Source organism: Canis lupus, chromosome 10, assembly GCF_003254725.2.
Source record: "Canis lupus dingo isolate Sandy chromosome 10, ASM325472v2, whole genome shotgun sequence".
NCBI classification, from domain to species: domain Eukaryota; kingdom Metazoa; phylum Chordata; class Mammalia; order Carnivora; family Canidae; genus Canis; species Canis lupus.
In genome coordinates this window covers 9998760-10017324 of record NC_064252.1, presented here as the reverse complement: position 1 = coordinate 10017324, position 18565 = coordinate 9998760, and the positions used below count along the sequence as shown (strand labels likewise).

The window sequence follows — 18565 nt, the reverse complement described above, 5'->3', positions numbered from 1 at the left end:
AGAGAGTATGCTTCCCCGACTTAAGGTTTGGAAAAAAAGACACTCGTCAAAATTACACTTTGGGAATTGGATGAAATTTGATTTAACTGTGTATACATTTTTATGATCAAGGGCAAACTGAATTTAGAATAGAATATTTTTCACTCTCTGCAGCTGATTAAACTATGTCTTCTTGTCCATTGTCTGGTAACATATTTAGACCTTCAATCCTCAGTTATAGATTAATATACAATTTATATAGTCTAGGCAAGTATATTGCCTTTTCTGGTATAAACTATGGTGGGATTAAAATTGTGGGCCTCCACTCACCAGCATCAGCACCATTAAAAGTGAGATAGGATGTCATTGCAGTAACCAAAAGAAAATCAAACTGCAAAAAAAAAAAAAAAAAAAAAATTAAGATATTAAACTATTATTTCCTGGAGGCAATGAGGTTTAGATTAACTCTAAAATCCCATCCAGGGTAGGGAAAACTCTTTCTAGGTAAGCTGACCATACCCACCTGTTTCCTCCCTTTGAGGCGCTTGCCAAGAGGTGAATGCCATCGGTAGGAGATCAGTGATTGGGCTTGGCCCAAATAGGCTGAAACCAACAGAGCTTTCTGTGCTCACACAAATCCTGCAGATTGAAAACTAGAGGAGACCCAAATGCAGGGCCAGGTTTACCATTGATAATTTGCTGTTCTCAGTCATTTATTGCAGAGAAGATAAAATCCGACGACTGGAAAGAAGGAGCCTGCAACAATACAACTGGTCTCCTCCTGAAGATAGTGCTCGGGTTCTGAATTTGCATGGCTCAGAAAGTGGAAGAGTTAACACCTCAGAATCTTCAAAGAGCAAGACTTTCAGGCTAAAGAGAGAGACTCCCATCAAAACTAGAGTAAGTACGGTCTATGAGCATGGATGTCTTCCACGGGAGGGTCTCCCTTTTCTTCCATTGGGCAGGTGGAGTGTGTTATCCTGTAGTAACTTTTCTGAACCCAGCCATTCCACTCCTAGGTATTAACCCAAGAGAGAGGAAAGCATATGTCCATAAACTGCCCATAAGTGTTCATAGTGGTTTTATTTGTAACAGTTGAAAACTGAAGACAACCCACATGCCCATGAAGAGAAGATTGGATAAACAAATTGTGGTATATCAATACAGTGGAATATACACAGCACAATATGGATCAATCTCAACGATACTGAGTAACAGAGGCCAAACCAGAAAGAATACGTATTATAGGATGCCATTTATATAAAATTTTAAGTGCAGACTTATCTACAGTGACAGAAAGCAGGTCATTGGTTGCCCAGGGATAGGTATGAGAGAGGAGGAAGGGACAGGGAGGGACGGGGGTAGGAACTACAAAAAAAAAAAAAAAAAACACAGAATATTTGTGGTAGTGAGGGAAATGAACTTTTAGTTCTGTATTCTCAAATGCTTTCACCGTATGTGGTGGATAGAAGGTACTCAGAGTTTATGGCATAAAAAAGTTTATAAATAAGTGCAGGCTATCTTTTATGGACTGTGGTTGAGAAGGTTAAAGAAAATCATAGGATAGCAACTCCAAGTAAGTATGTGTGTCTGTGTGTGTGTGTGTGTGTGTTCAAAGACAGTAGATATTTCAGTAAGTTCCTAAATGATAGAGAAGGCAGCAGTAAAGAAGTTGAAAATAAGAAAGAAGGGATAATAGATGGAATAAAAGAATTTGGGGTTTCTGACTTAGATATACTTCCTATAAAATAATTTTAATGGGGTAATTTGAATATGAATTGCCTACTAGATGATACCAAGGAATCATTATTAATTTTAATAGGTATGATAATGCATCGTGGCTCTACAAGAACATGTGTTTTAAGATATAACAACTGAAATATGTAAATGAGAAGACACAATGCCTGAGAAGTACGTACAGCTGTGGCCAAATCGAGTAACTATTGAATCTGGATAACAGGTGAGAAGTCACTTATTCCATTCTCTGTCATTTATACACAGTCTTATAATAATAATAAAAAAATACTATTAGTCATTCACATTTCAGTATGAATAGATTCCCACAGAAGGAGCAGAAAGAACAATGAAGATCAAGTTACAAGCACAGGGTTCAAGATCCCGATCTAACACCTTAGAAAAGTCACTCAACCCAAACCTCACCTTCCTCATCTGCGCCGTAGAGATAAATGGTCCCTGACCCACTTTAAGCCCCTGGGTTACTGTAATTTTCAAGTGAGATCATGTCTATAAGGACGTTTTGAAATAAATGCTTTAAAGGTCTACGTCACTGTAAATAATTAATTTAGGCAGAGCCACTGCCAGCTACAGGGTGTTTTTGGAACAGAGCAGAAAGGGAAACTCCCTCCTGGTGGATGAATCGCACAAAGGCCCTCATGGGCTGCCACAGACCCACGGTGCTCACAGGGGGAGCCCTTGGCAAAGAAAAGGGCAGAGCACGGTGGGTGACAGACAGCTGGACCTCTGCCCAGGCTTGGTGTTTGGGTGAAGGTACAAACCCCCACCCTTCCTCTGGGCTTCTAGGTGTAGTCTAATCCTTTCCTCCTCACTGGGTGGGAACAGCTGAGGGAGAGCTGGAGTGGAGTGGAAGCAAGGAGGAGGAGGGCGCCCCGAATGGAGGCGATGGGCATACTCAGGGGTTCCTGGAGGGCCTTGGCTCTTGTGAAGCAGCGAGAGGGGACACCAAGAGGTGGAAACACAGCTCAGAGAAGGAAGAAGGACTCAGCAACATGGCCCCTCCCTCTTTCCTGCCAGGTCTTGCCTTGGGCTGGCCCAGGCTCCAACTTCCCACAGGCAGAGCTTCCTGTGGAAGGTGAATAGACCACGTGCATGGACAGACCTGAACCAGAAGCAAGCCAGGGTCGAGCTCCTGTCTCCCTTTCTGAATTAACTTGCTCCAAATTACCAAACCAAAGGCCATTATCTCAACATCATAAACCTTATTTCTAATTAAGATGATCGATGCCTCTTTCAGAATTACACATTCCAATTAGCCAGGGAATAAAGTTATTCCTATTGTGTACTGGCACACTGAAATTATCACAGAAAAAGTAAAAAATTACTTCAATTACATGAAAATATTACTCTCCTGTCAAGCTTGTTCTGAAATACGGGTCCTTCACATTCCGTTTAGTGGAATTACAACTTCATTAAATATATTTGCTTGTAAAAAAAATATATAGTCTTCAATATTTTAACACGTCCCTCAATGTTTTTAAGTAGCAGCATGTACGTCCATCAGCTGTGAGAGCTCATAGCCATGCTCATGTTATTTGCATCTAAATATTCTCCCGACATTATTACAGAAGATAATTTTACCCTAGGGAGACATGCAAGACCCGGTATCAGATGTCCTATCATATTTCCCCATCATGTAATTATTCAGTGTTTTTTTTAAAAAGCCCTACGCATTCTATAAAAAGAAGATTCCAGAAAAAAAAAAATGTAACTGCGAGATGACGGGCATTTACTAGACTTCTCGTGGTGACCATTTTGCAATATATCATGTTGTATATCTGAAACAAATATAATGTAACAAATAAGTAAATTATATCTCAATTTAAGAAAAGACTGACGGTGCCATATATTTGCAAGGAGGTGCAGCAACTGGAACTCTCACACACCGCTGGTGTGAAAATTGGTTTAAACACTGTGGAAAGCTTTTGATACTATATTTAATGAAAATAGATACACACGTATCCTATGACCAAGCTAAATAAATATATAAATATATAAATAAAAGATTATCCCATTATGCCACAATATCGGCTATCTTGTGGACCCACAGATGGAACAAATATTCAGAAATCTGATATCAAAAAGTTCAGGGCTCATGGAGGACATGAGAAACTAGACTTAAATTCCAGCTATGTCAACCCTACGTAGTGGCTTAACCTCCTCTGGGTTTAGGTTTTCACACCGGAGAACAGGCTGCCGAGGAGATCAAGCAAAATCATGTGCGCAAAACTCATGTCACGTAATAGGGGCTCCCTAAATACCGAGACCGCCTTACTCGATATCAAGCCTACGATGGTAGTTTAATACATATTCAATCTATTGAAAATGGGAGTTCCAAAGTGGTTTAACTGGTTCTACAAATCAGGGAGATTCTTTCTAGAAGTAAAGTTTGAATTGGCAACAGGCTAAGTTCTGGGCAAAATTTCCTTGCTGTTCATGCTGCCTAAGTGTAGCTTGGCAGGTCTTTCTCCAACTCCACAGAAGCTCCAGAAAGCCCGTCTTTCACTGGTACCCATTCTAATCTCCAAGAAGCTTTAGATTGCTAGAAAGCAATGCAGGTAAATCAATTCTTATCTGGCCCTGACTGTCTAAGCCACCTAGAGACACTTGCATTTTAAAAGGAAGCCCAGGACGTCCATTGAAAAGAACAAATGGGCAGAACTTTAGGCAGCACATCAAACAGAAGAAATCCTTTTGTATAGGAGAGGCATTTAAGGTGAGAACAGGCTTTGCACCCCGTACCCTTTAAATTATTAAATGAAGGGGAGCCCTTATTGGCACAAGGGGCAAGGCGGTCATTCCTAAGTATGGCTTCCTGTGTGGGGAGGTGATTCTTAACACTGGGGGGGCTTTTGCTTCTGGAAACCCTTTAGCTATCCTTTTTCCTTGCCCAGCACCCATCACTCTGACTCGAAGAAATGTCCGTCAGAAGTACCAAAATCAAAGTTTTATTCCACAGAAAAAAATTGTATTAACTTCAATAGTTCAAGACTTCAACTTTTTTTTCTCCCCCTAAAGTAGGAATTGGTGATAAAAGAATATTTTTTTCTTGAGGTTAAAAATCATTGAGTTACAAACCACAAAAGTAGTTTGACTTCCAGAACCTCTTCTAGTCTCCAAACACCTCCATTCTCCTTCCGCTGCTACATGCCAACCAGCCAGAGAAATAGTGAGTAGTAGGGTTTGCACGTCTTCCCTAAAGGGAGCCGGGGAGGCCCTGCTGCAAGAGGCGATGGCCTCCAGCCTTCGTGGATTGCAGGATTTACCTCACCTTCCCCCATTTTAAACTCTCCCAACGCCTCCCCAACCAGCATCCCTAATAAATCCCCCCCATTACCTGTTGTGGGTTCTGTTTCCTGACTGGACCCTAAACAATGCAAACACACCTCAGCAGGGGCTGTTGGCATGTGCTCCAGGGTTTTGCTGGTATTTGGAGAACCGATGGTCTTTTGCGGGCCTCTACGGTGTCCTCGGAGGACCTTTGTGTCCCCTCTGGCCTCATGGGGCATTGAGCTGAGGTCTGCTACTGGAGTCTGTGATCCCAACAGTTGGCCTCCAGCTGACAGGTCTTCAATTCTGCACTTGTTTCTCTGGCACCAAACTTCTGTGATTCTCTGGCTTCTGAGCACCTCCGGGTCCCTTTATCAGGGCACACAGGGGCTCTGAGGTCTCCCGCAGGCTGTGCTTCCCCAGGGCCTCAGGCACGTGCTCTCTCTCTCTCTCTCTATCTCGATCTCTCTTTCTCTCTCTCCCATTTCACTTTACTGCCTTTTCTCCCTTTTTTGGAGATGGTATCAATTTAAATACAGAGTGTCTAGAAGCTTGCAGCCTTCCCCAGGCTGTTCCCATGGAAGTGGGTCACTACCTTCGATTTCCGTACGTTCCCTCACGCTTACCAGGGTGCTGGGGCACCTCACCCTTCAAACCCTAAACAGTAGGAGGAGGCGAGAACACTGGTGTCTCACTCTCCCCCCTTCCTCTCAACCTCCCTCCTGTCTGCATCTCCTCCTTAGATCAGAAACGTTCTCTTTTACTTCTTGGTCTTATTTGACAGAGACTTGCCCCAGATTACTGCCTTCCCCCCAAAGTGTTATGTACATCCACCACTTTCCGGGGAATCCTCCCAACGGGAAGGCTGCGGGGAAACATGATTTCAAGTCGAAGGAGAGAGAAATGAAAACTACATTCATTTAACATTATAACATTTTACTCCTACTACGTGCTCCCTCTGGGATAATCTTTGGGCCCCTCGAGGACACTTCCTCTTCTCTAGGTGTCTTCTCTCCGTGAGGCAGAGAGCTAGGCCCCTTCGTCGCCCTGTGCACCTGTGCTCTTTAGTAGGGCAGCCACCAGCCACACGTGAGGGTAGAGAGCTTGAAATACGAGGGGATCCCTGGGTGGCTCAACGGTTAGCACCTGCCTTCGGCCCAGGGTGTGATCCTGGAGACCAGGGATTGAGTCCCACGTCGGGCTCCCTGCATGGGGCCTGCTTCTCCCTCTGCCTGTCTCTGCCTCTCTCTCTCTCTCTCTCTCTCTCTCTCTCTCTGTGTGTCTCTCATGAATAATTAATTAATTAATTAATTTTTAAAAAAAGAAATACAGCTTATCCAAATTAAGATGTGCCCTAAGTGTACTAAGTTGCGTAACGGATATTGAAGACTGAGTGGTAAAAGGAATGTAGTATGTTGCATTATTAATTGTTCTATTGATTGCATGTTGCAATGACAGCTTGCATGTGCTGGGACTCACAGAATATATCACTGAGATGGACTTCATTCGTTTCTTTTTACCTTTTTAATGTAGCTGTTAGAAAACTTTAAATTGCTCGTGTGCCCCGTCATACTCCTATTAGCCGCCAGCTTCACCGAACTTAGGAGAGTTGCCACTTGTAGACTTTTGTACTCGTGGCTGGTACCCAGAGCATTTGCACCAGGGCGCCCGTACCAGCTGTTTACTGGTGTTGACAGTGTGGGCCATTGACTTGCCATCAAATGGGATCGAATATCTTCCCTAGCACTTGAGTGGATGGCCATTGGCTAGCACAGTGCGGGCATATAGCCCTGGTAGCATGAATGAAAAGCTGAAAACTCAGATGAGACCTCCTCTTGTCTCTAAAATTGCCATGCCCCTCTGACACGCCAGCAAATCACAGAAATCTGTCACACTGGCCAGATTCCCATTCTCCGTCCTGTGATTGGGAAGCCTAAGCTACAGAGCGTTGTGTTCATGTCCAAACACAAATGGTGAAAATGCCTCCTGCCCTATCTCTTGGGTGGGAGATTTAATTTCTGCTTTCGCATGTGGCATCAGATGGGTGGCAAGACGCAAAAGCACCGTCCATGTGAGTTTACCTACGTCCAGATTAACTGGATGGTATCAGACAGGGACTGGGGGGTCTGAGATTAAGTTCTAGAAATAGAACCCTCTGCGCCTGGAGACAGCAAGCCTAGAGGGAGAACCACAGTCTGCATGCAATTTGTAAGAGGCAGGGGAGGATGTTCCCCTAGGATCACAGCAACAAATAAACAGAGGGCATCAAGCCCTCGCCAGCGGGAGGGGAGCCAACCAAACTCAGACCAGCACTTACTGAATCCGAACCAAGTACAATGCCAAATGCTTGGCTTACGGTATTTCATCCAATTCCTGCAACGGACTCACCAGGGAGTATTATCATTCCCACTTTCCATGAGAAAATTGACATTTAGTGAGTTTAAATAATCTGCCCAAGGTCATACAGCCAGTGAGTGATAAGACGGGATTTAAACCCAGAGATTTGCTGTTAGGATGCTTCCCCAGCTTCCCCGTCTGGCAAGCAGCTGCCCTAGATGACTTTCTTTCATGCTGGGGCCACTAAAAGCTGAAGAACCCACGTATTTTAGAGAGTCTTCTTTACCAATATTGGTTCACCTGTCTAGCAGCACTATGTGCATACCCAAATTTAATTAGCTTTGCATTCCCACTTCCTAACACAGGACTCAGCTCCCAGCTGGAGCTCAAAAATATTTCTAATAATATTTATTTTCTAATAAACTAAGTAAACACTTGTTGATCGTGTCTACATACTTAAAAAAAAAATCAATCAATCTTTGGACCTTCTTGTCTGTAAAACAGCACTTACAAAAGTATTGACCTGGAAGGAAGCATTTCTCTTTTCTCCTTTTCTTTTTTTTTTTTTTTTTTTTCTTTTCTCCTTTTCAACTGTGAAGTACTACAGTATGGTTGTATTTTTTTGTGAATTAAAAAAAGCATCCAGGGCCACCCCAGAGAATGTCCCCATCCTTAGTTGCCAAGCTACCCGTGACAGCTGGCCTCTAGACACCCATCCTCTCTCTCCTTCTAGATTCTTATACCTAACTCTCCATCAGGTTCCCTTTTGCTCACTTATTCCAATTTTTCTTGGAGTTGTTTTTGCCAAATCAGGAGCTTTTCATTTTAATAAAATCTCCAAGGCAATCAAATAATTGATATCTTCAAATGAGATCACTCCGAAAGGTAGCTAATTTTAGACAGCAGTGGATAATAGACCTGGGGATAATTTCTCTCTCCTAATAAGGAAATCAGAAGTCAACTGGTAGATGGACAAGCAGGATACAAAATTTCCATTCCTCAACCAAGGTCATGTGAAATTGTTTCTTGGCAAATATAATTTCATTTCTTGTGCTTGCCCTCACCCTAAGTGGAGAAGGGAGGACTGCCAAACACCAACTTGCAGAGCCTTTAGAGTTGCCAGTCCCCAGAGAAGGTCTGAGTTCTCATTAGTAAAGAGATATGAGATCCTATTTTGCAATGAGATAGCTCACACATGGCTCAGATCCTGAATAATTATCCACACAGAGTGTAGGCTCTAGAATGGGAGGCCTTGAGGGGCAAAAACCCTTGCAGCGTGTAATTTGATATTTATGATGTTCTGTCGCCATCTCCTGGAAGGAAAGACCAAGAACACACACAAAAAAAGGACCCTAGGATCGCAGGCTTCAGTGAAGGTAATTTTCTTCCTTTCTCAACAAACGTAAAGACTCTGCAGCCACTCAAGGTGCATACTTACATCACAGTCCCCACAAATTAACATAACGTTGGGCAACCACGAAAGCTAAAAGGCAAATGTTCAGAACTCCAGCGTCAGTTATTTGAGAACAAGAGATAACATCAAACTATGAGTGATGAGCCTTTCCAGCTGCCAGTCCCCAGAGAAGGTCTGAGTTCTCATTAGTAAAGAGATAGGAGATCCCATTTTGCAAGAGCCAGTTGCACTGTGGGAGCAGAGAGAGATACGAAAAGGATGACTTTCACACTTGGCTTTGAAAGCAGTCATCCTTATCTTCGCCTTTTAAGTCTCAGAATCTGACAAAACTGTTTTAAGGATTTTAAAACATGATTGATGGGACCGAGCGTTTTTCCAGATTAACTCTTCCTCCCAGGCTCACTTGTGTATTGGAGTTATTTACACATATGGCACGAATACAACCGAGTGGATTGAAATGTCTGACCCTCTCTAGGCAAGATCCCACCAGTCTCCGTATCTCAAGGTTTCATTTACGTAACAACAAAGGCACGTGGTGCAACACTTTAAAATATGGTTTTAAAAACAATTTTCTTGTGGTCGTTGTGTCTTTTCCACCAATATCCTCATGCAATGAGTGAAAAAAAACAATCATAAAACTTTGGAATAAGAAGTCTTTTAGTCCAACCACGAGCTACATTCACACGACGAGGAGAACTCTGTGGTCGATTCCCATGAATCATCTGTTCTTTCTGAAATGGTGCCCCCATCCTGCCCCACTCGCCTGACTTTTGGGGAGTTTTACAGCTTACACAACTCACCAACATCCTGAAGTAGCTGATCTCCAGGGACCGCTGATTTCTTTTCTGAATATAGGTTTATTCACAAAACATGGAATATAAAACACAGGTTTTGGATTTTAGAGCTGGAGGGGACCTCTCCTTTATAACTGGCAAAAGTGATTTGCTGGTGATACCTGATGGCCTATTTTGAACGATGGCAGGTTTGACCAACAGCATTGAAATATGTGGGGTTTTTTTTAATTCAACTTCCCTTGAGGGCTTACCCTGTAAAAAGCACTGTGAGGAACCTGTAAAAGATTTAATTTCTGTTCCCCAGAAATGCTGGACTGTGTTGTCTGAATTTGGCTTCCCCAAGCTACCCATAAACTGAAAGGGAGAGTGTGGCGGTCTAGTAGAAAAGTGGATCCAAGGAAGCCTCATCCTTCCCTGTGCTCTGCCTCTTTATAACATGTCTCATGCAAGAGGATACTCAGTGGGTTCAGGGGTTACTTGAGAGAGCCCATCACCGCATGGGAATTCTTTCTGAACCTGATGGCCGGGAAGAGAATTAACCTTTGTAACTGCCAAGCTTCTTGCGGCAGGAACTCTGCCCACACATCATCAATAACAACATTTCAGCGTTCCAACCTCCCACTGAATCCACATTTGGGGGTCAGAAGTTCAGTTTTCATAAATACCAAAAAAAAAAAAAATTGAAATTCTTCCTTGGCACACAACCAAAGCCTTGGAAACTTCTCAATCCATCCTGTCCTCCTTTTAATTCCTCTTCCCCTCTCAGAGTGGAACTGGGTTGCTGTGACACTCCAGCAGTTCTGGACAAACTTCCTGTCCATCTTTCAGCTAGCTTCCAGCTGAATATTGGCAGTTTGTGTTAGACGGTAAATCCATAGAGTTCAGACATGTGACCGAGATCTGCGAGGTATTGATACTACCAATTTGGCAATTATCTGTCCACGTCCTGCAGCAGCTCATCAAAATGAGCTCGCGTCGCACTAACCAGTAAGCCGAGAGGCTGGCTACCTTCATAAAATTCATTTCAAGCATGTCACAGATATGTCGCAATTGCCGTTGACCCATTCCCAGATCTCACCAGTCTCACGGGTTGATTTTAAAGATTTTATTTATTTGAGAGCGAGAGCAGAGCAAGAGAAAGAGAGAGCACAAGCTGGGGGAGAGCAGATCGAGAGAGAGCGAGCGAGCATGAGCAGAGGGTGAGCACGAGTGAGCATGAGCGAGCACAGGGTGGGGGGCAGAGGGAGAAGCAGCAGAAAGACAGATCACTGACTTTCCTCCTTCTCCCTCTTTCCAGCTAGGTGGTGTCCTAGACAGCCCCATTTTCCCATCACCACAAAGCTTTGGACCCACAGGAGTAAATCTTTCATTGCAGTGGTTAGAAGCCCTCAGCTTTTCCAGGCCTCCCCAGAGAACTAGAGTCTCTCTGAAGGCCAGCAAGGAATGGGCCACCCAGACCCGTGTGACCAGTCTCTCTAATATGCAGGGTCATAGCGCCATGCCGGGCAGACCGCTGACACTTGGTTGGGCCTTATACAAATCCAAATTTTTTAGTCCTAGACTCAGAACAGACATCAGAACTTCCCCTCTTCTCCCAACTCAACTCACTAAGAATCTAGGCTTCATTCTTTGTTCTTTTTTTTAAAAAGATTGTATTTATTTATGCATGAGAGACATGGGGGGCGCAGAGACACAGGCAGAGGGAGAAGCAGGCTCCATGCAGGGAGCCCGATGTGGGACTGGATCCCAGGTCTCCAGGACCACACCCTGGGCCAAAGTTGGCGCTAAATAAACCACTGAGCCACCAGGGCTGCCCATTCTTTGTTCTTCTAAAGCCAACTGTGTTATGAAGGGAGATCTGTTTCTAGGGTAGAAGTCCATACTTAAAATTTCCCACTGATTCTACAAAGGCACCATTTCTATATCCAGAGGAGAAGGCCATTCAGGAAGATCTCTTAACTTCTAGAGAACATGTGACCATGGGAAACCTCAGCTCCCCAAATTAACATGCTTTGGTGTCAATGTCAGAAAATGCCAGGTTTGTGAGAATAAAGACTTGATATGTAGTTCCCAATATTATTTATGAGCTCCATATTCCAGATTATGAACTATCAGCTCACTCCTTCTATCAATTTTGATGATCTGCAGAGACTTGAGATATAAAAACGTGGGAATGCACGTATTTCAAAATGTCAGTTTTTCTCTCTATTCATCACTTACACTTTGTTCAAATATTCTGTTTCAGGAAAGCTTTCTTTTTAAAGTCTCCAAGTAATTATTTTACTTTCAATACTACATTTTTGCCATGTTATAATAATGAGTAATATTTTAATATTGAACCATGCATGTTTCCATTTCCTGTCATCCCCACCCAGTGGTTAGGTTAGGGTTAGGCTTCCAGTCCCACACCAGTAGCAGCTGGAATGGTCTCTGGATGCTTCCCTTAATTGCAAAAGCCTGGGCTTTCAATGGCAAAACATTGAGAATGGCTTCTTGGTTTTGTTTTGTTTTGTTTTGTTTCATTTTTGGAAAGAGAGGAGTTGATTTTCTGTCTTTTGATGATTTTGTTTTTAACTTTTAAAACACTAGGCTTTAAATATCATAAGCCAAATCTCCGTGGACCTAGAGCACAAACTTTACACAATAAATCCTACAGCATGATGGCATGAGTTGCTACATTACTCCCGAAATCAAATAAGAGTTTGACTAGAGAGTAGAAAAGGGAGAAACAGAGGGACCATGATAGCATAAATAAGCCAGGGCGTCCCTGAGAAAAAGCCCTGCCCTCCAGGCCATAGACTTCATCCTAGAAACAAAGGAGGCAGCAAGACTACAGAACTGCAATAGAAATCCCAAGAAAATATGAGGCGCTCCCAGAGCAGAAGCTTCCCAGACCATTGTCCAGGGGGTACAAGTGGTATGAAGAAGGGCACATTCCATCTGGCAGCAATAGACAGAGGAAATATGTAGGCTGTTGGGTTTGGGGGATGTCGCACCAAGTCCCCGTGCGTCCCCCCAATACACACACTCCCAAGCTTCCACAGAAGTGTACAGAAGTGGCCAACAGCAGTGAAGAACCTCCAGGGGATACCGAGTGAAGGGAGTGGTGGTGACAACCAGTTGCCTCAGTGGGATTCTAGTCAACTCAAGGGAAGTACTGATGGTAAGGACGGAAGCCCAAGGGACAGGCAGAGGGCCACATCTCCAGGGGGACTGGACTGACGTCCGATGCCAGGGGATGTATGAGGCCTGTCATAATCTGTTTGGGCTGTTAGAAGAAAATGCCATAGCTGGGTGGCTTATAATCCACAGAAATTTATTGCTCACGGTTCTGGAAGCTATTGACACAGATTCAGTGTCTGGTGAGAGCACTCTTCCTGGTGGGTGGCTGTCTTCTCACTGCGTCCTCACATGGCAGGAGGAGTGAGAGAGCTTTCTGGGGCATCTTTTATAAGGTCACCAATTTCCCTCAGGAGGTCTCCACCCTCCTGACCTAATCACCTCCCAAAGGCCCCCAGCTCCTAATACCATCATATCGGAGCTTGATTAGGTGTCAACGTACGAATGTCGTGGAGATGCAAACATTCAGTCTACGGCAAGCCACTTGGAATGCAGGCCACCTAAGTGAGCTTCCTCTAGGAAAAGAGTAGAGAATTATGAAAGAGATAGAGCCTTAAAGCCGAACAGATGAAGAAAGACTGAGCTTTCCATTACCCAGCGGAAATGGAGGCTTACAACTTACATTGATTTTAGTTTTAATAAAATAAATTTATACTCTTCCAAGTACAGTCTTTAAATATAAGTACAGTTATACTTAAGTCCTTACTCCACAAAAATGAAAACTTAATACATTAACATCATTTATTCATTTAACCAAAAATGGAATATTCTAAGCACTATGGTGAAAGCTAGAGATATAAAGATAAATAGGATGCCTTTAAAAAATATATGATTTATCTAGCGCAGGAGACCCTATAATTACATGTGATAAGTACTATCATAAAGGCATGTGTGTTTGTTTTCTGAGGCTGCTGTAACAAATTACCACAAACTTGGCAAAGTTAAAGCAACATTCATTCGCTCACAGTTTAGGAGGCCTGAGTCTAGAATGAAAAGTGTGGTGAAAACAATATTTACTAAATGAAGAAATTCATGAAGCACTAACATGCAACTCACGAGTCTGATATAAATCTGTCCAAACCAAGCCTCTATAACCTGCCAATGAAATTAGAGTGATTTTTACATATTTTATATCACCATACATAATTAAAATAACTAAAGTACAAAACTGACATGAGGAAGCTGATGTTGAAGAAAAGCGATATTTTAGCGTAGCTCTAGGCTTCCCCTGCTGCCTTCTATCAACTGGATTTTTGAAATGCTTGATTGTTTAAACAAATTACTTTTTAAATCAACCTAAGTACTCTACAATGGTGTGAGGCATTTTTGTAAACAAATTTTCTTCGTTTTGGGTGCATTTTATGTGAAAGTATTGAAATCTTTAATCAAGGCATTCAACAAATGGAGAACCAAAAAAACTTCAGCTTGCCAAATGTTTTAGGAAATTAAGGCTATTGAAAACAAAGATAGCAAACAGAGAAGCAGTGAATTTAGTCCCTACAAAAGCAAGGAAGTGAACAAATGTAAAAATAAGCATTAAAGTGGTAGACAGGATTTAATTTTGAAATTCTATAATTGCACTTCAGAATTATAAGTCAAGTCTTCAGAATTATAAGTCAAGTCAAGTCTTGACTTGAGGAAAATCTTTTGATGGGGCACCTACTTTAATTGGAGAAATTGCATTCTGTTCCAGAATGGAATGGGATATAGTTGAGAAGCTTATACTGTTGCAACATATAAATTTGATGAAGCATTGGGCTGCCTAGGTGGCTCAGTCGGTTAGGCGTCCAACTCTTGATTTTGACTCAGGTCATGATCAGAGTCGTGAGATCAAGTCCAATGTCAGGCTCTGTGCTGAACTTGGGGCCTGCTTAAGATTCTCTCTCCCTCTGCCTCTCCTCTGCACACACTTGCTCTCTCTCTCTCTGCCTGTCTCAAAAAAATTTGGTGAAGCACTTCAAATAATCATAAAGACAACCTCTTACAGCAATGTATGTCAAAGAACAGTGTTCTAGATTGAAAGGAAAATATCTGGGCTAAAATTTTTACTCACCTTAATATATTAAAAAAAAATAGAATTGAGAAGATATTTAATTTAGCAGAACTTGCTCTGAGCTTAGTAAGTACCCCAGCGCCCAGAGAACATATTCTCATTAAAAATAGGGTCTTCAGAGAAAAGTCAATTAAAAGTGTCAAAAATTTCCAAGTTATATACCATAAATCCAGTTTTGAACATCATAGCCAACTTTATGAAAATCTAGAACCATATCAAAAAAAGAAAGAAAGAAAAGGGAGAAACACAGTATCATAGACATAGAGACTGATCAAACTAAGAAATTAAATAAAATGTAGTCATGTTTCAAGAATAATTATTATGCTTGTGTTATTTTTTAACATTTAGGTAATCTGTCTGCTTGAGTGCTTTTTAGAGAGACTTTGTAAAACCCCAATCTAAAGGAATTATTTTAGATGTCCACCAATAAACCTAAAACCAATTTGTTGATCAAAAAATAAACATCTCCAAAGTCACATGATTTTAATTTTTTAAAATAATTACTTAGTCTCAAAATAGTTTGGCTAAGAACTTAGATTCTCAGCTCAGCCCAAGTGCAGATTGGGTGGCAACACCTGAGGGTGGAAACAGGTCCTTTTGGGGCCTACTGGGAGGCTCTGCTTAGATCCTGACAGTTCAGAGGACCAGGTGGGATGCAAGAGGAAAGAGTAGGTGAGGCCAAGCAGGCAGACGAGGGAGGTCCCCGCACCCACTTCCCCTGGAGCAGCTCAGCCTATATCCATTTTACCTATTGGATTTCCATATAAATTCTGATTTGAAGAAATGGTTCTCTGGCTAAAAATAAGCCTGAGAACACTGCTGTGAACAACGGAGTATCAGGGATGAATTTTAAGCAAGGAAGTAACACTAGCAGGTTTGCATTTTTATTTTTTTTTTTTAATTTATTTTTTATTGCTGTTCAATTTACTAACATACAGAATAACCCCCAGTGCCCGTCACCCATTCACTCCCACCCCCCGCCCTCCTCCCCTTCCACCACCCCTAGTTCGTTTCCCAGAGTTAGCAGTCTTTACGTTCTGTCTCCCTTTCTGATATTTCCCACACATTTCTTCTCCCTTCCCTTCTATTCCCTTTCACTATTATTTATATTCCCCAAATGAATGAGAACATACAATGTTTGTCCTTCTCCGACTGACTTACTTCACTCAGCATAATACCCTCCAGTTCCATCCACGTTGAAGCAAATGGTGGGTATTTGTCATTTCTAATAGCTGAGTAATATTCCATTGTATACATAAACCACATCTTCTTTATCCATTCATCTTTCGTTGGACACCGAGGCTCCTTCCACAGTTTGGCTATCGTGGCCATTGCTGCTATAAACATCGGGGTAGGTTTGTATTTTTAAAAGTCACTCTGGCAACAAGGAGGATGGACACTTACAAAAAGTGAACAGCAGGATATGTGGGTTTAGCACATGCACAGAGGACTTCGCTGCACTAAGGTTTACGGTCATGCCCTTGGCTTTCACAACAACAACAAAAAAATTATGTTTCTAAAGCCGCTAATGTGAGGATCTACCATTAGATTGTGATTGGAATTCCACGAGAAGAAATGTTCTGTTTCTTTAGACGACCTAATTGGATTTCAATAAGAAATCAGCAAAATCTATATTACACAACGTGTTTCCTGTTTTTGATCTAGCTGCCTGGATGCTCAGAACTAAATTGAATGTTTGACTGTAGCAACTAATTTATTCTAGCCTTGCAATACAAATTTTTCCTCTACTCTCTTTCTTTGTTTTGTTTTACCTTTTTTTTTCTATATTACCATTTTCAATATCTTTGGGAAATAAGGAATCGAAATGATAAATAACAATTGTGATTGCTATATATGTAATTGCTATATTATACAGGGCTTACACGTGCTACGCAATGCTCTAGACTCTTTACATATATTAATTCATTTATTCCCAACAAAACTAAATGTGAAATTCTCTCCGGCTTTGGGATTAGTAAACTATGTCTAAAACTTTGGTGATGTTAAGGGACATCTGTCTCTCTTTATCACCAGTATAAGCTTAACTAACCATTTCTGTGTTTAAAACCCATCAAAGCTTTGAAATAGCCAATTTAAAAGAAAAATTAACTGCTATCAAATGAAGAGAATCACTACAAGTCACCTCTCTGATCCTCAACTAACTCTCTCTTAAGTAAAAGAGGTATAAAAGGGATACATCACAGGATGAGAAAATTAATGCAAAGTCACATCGAATGTTCTAATGGGGTAAACAAATGCAGGTGTTGTTCTTAAGAGGCAGATACAACGAAGAGTTCTTTGTCCCTGTCTTACACCTCTCATGGGCTCCATTGGCAAGTGGCTCCTCACAATGATTCCAGAATGCGATCACCTCCCAGGGCCTCTGCCCTGGCTCAGGGCCCCACCGTCTCTTACCAGCACCACCGCCACAGCCTGCTGATAGGTCTCCTGCATCACACGCCTTCCCCTTTCCACACAGCAGGTAGGGTGATGCTTTTCACATACAATGCAGAGCACATCACTGCTCTGCTCAAACCTTCTGAGGGAGGCAGAAATGTCCGAGTCCAGTCCTAATCCGGAGTCCCAATCCCCAGCACCTATGACTGTGTCCCCTTTCATGGCAAAAAGGTCTTTGCAGGTGTGATTAAGTTAGGGATCCTGGGGTAGGGGAGATGGTTCTTGATTTTCCAGATAAAATCACAAGCATCCTTATAAAGAGGGAGGCCGGAGGTCAGAGTCAGAAAAGGAGATGTGACAATGGAAGGAGAGGTTGGAGTGGTGCCATTGCTGGAAGGGCAAAGAGCCAAGGAATGTGGGTGGCCTCTAGAAGGTAGAAAGGTCAAGAAAGAGATTCGCCCCTTGAAGTTCCTGGAGGGAAAGCAGCCCTGCCACTGCTTTGACTTTAGCTCCATTTTACAGATTGGATTGGGCCTCTGTGCACAAACAGGTTGGGGGCCTGACCCATAGCACCTCACAATGTAATTTTGCTTGGAGATGGGGCCTTTACAGAGGTAATCGAATCAGAAAGAGGCCATCGTGTGGGTTCTACTCCAATATGACTGGGGGATTTATAAAAAGGGGAAATTTGGAAGCAGACACGCATCCGAGGAGGACCCCGTATGGAGTTGAAGGCAGACATGAAGGTGACGCTGCTACAAGGCGAAGAACGCCAAAGATTGCTAGCAAACGGCCAGAAGCTAGGGGAGAGGCATGGAACAGACTCTTCTTCACAGCCCCGGGTAGTCACCAACCCTGCCCAGACATTGATCTCAGACTTGGAGCCTCCGGAAGTGTGAGAGATTACATTCTTCGGTGCAAGACACTCAGTTGTGGTACTTGGTCGCAGTGGCCTGAGCAAACTCACATCCTTCAGAGACCATGGGGGCTGCCCAACCTCCAGAGATAATCAATTCAGATCGCTCTAAGCCACAAGTTTATAGTATTTTGTTATAGCTGCAATAGGAAGCTAATCCATCCTCCAAAGTTTCCCCCTCAGAAATCCTAAAATCTGAAGCCATCAACATAGCTTAGCATCTTCCAACCTAACCCTTCCTCTCTGATTTAATCTCCTGCTTCTCTTCCCCTCACTCTTCTGTCCCAGACTCACTGGCTTCCTTGCCATTCTTGGAACACCCTTGCTCACTCGCCCCAGGGCCTTTGCATTTGCGGCTTCCACTGGCTGATACGCTCCTCCTTCCCTCATGCTCCCTTACATCTATCAAGTCACTCGAGGCCTCAGAGAGGCCTTCCTTCAACATTCTACGTAAAATAGCGCTCACTCTAGCTCCTTTCTCTGCTTTATTTTTCTTAGCTTGGGTCACCATTTGACATGTTACACACTTG

At 42.7% G+C, this 18565-nt stretch overlaps 1 long non-coding RNA gene across 1 annotated transcript; it reads left to right on the top strand.

The window, feature by feature from the left end:
• Positions 1–514: 514 nt before the first annotated feature.
• Positions 515–3359, top strand: LOC112677811 (uncharacterized). The gene is made up of 3 exons (XR_003147202.1): positions 515–879; positions 1802–1939; positions 2752–3359. It is a non-coding gene; the product is annotated as an uncharacterized LOC112677811 (long non-coding RNA).
• Positions 3360–18565: the final 15206 nt, after the last annotated feature.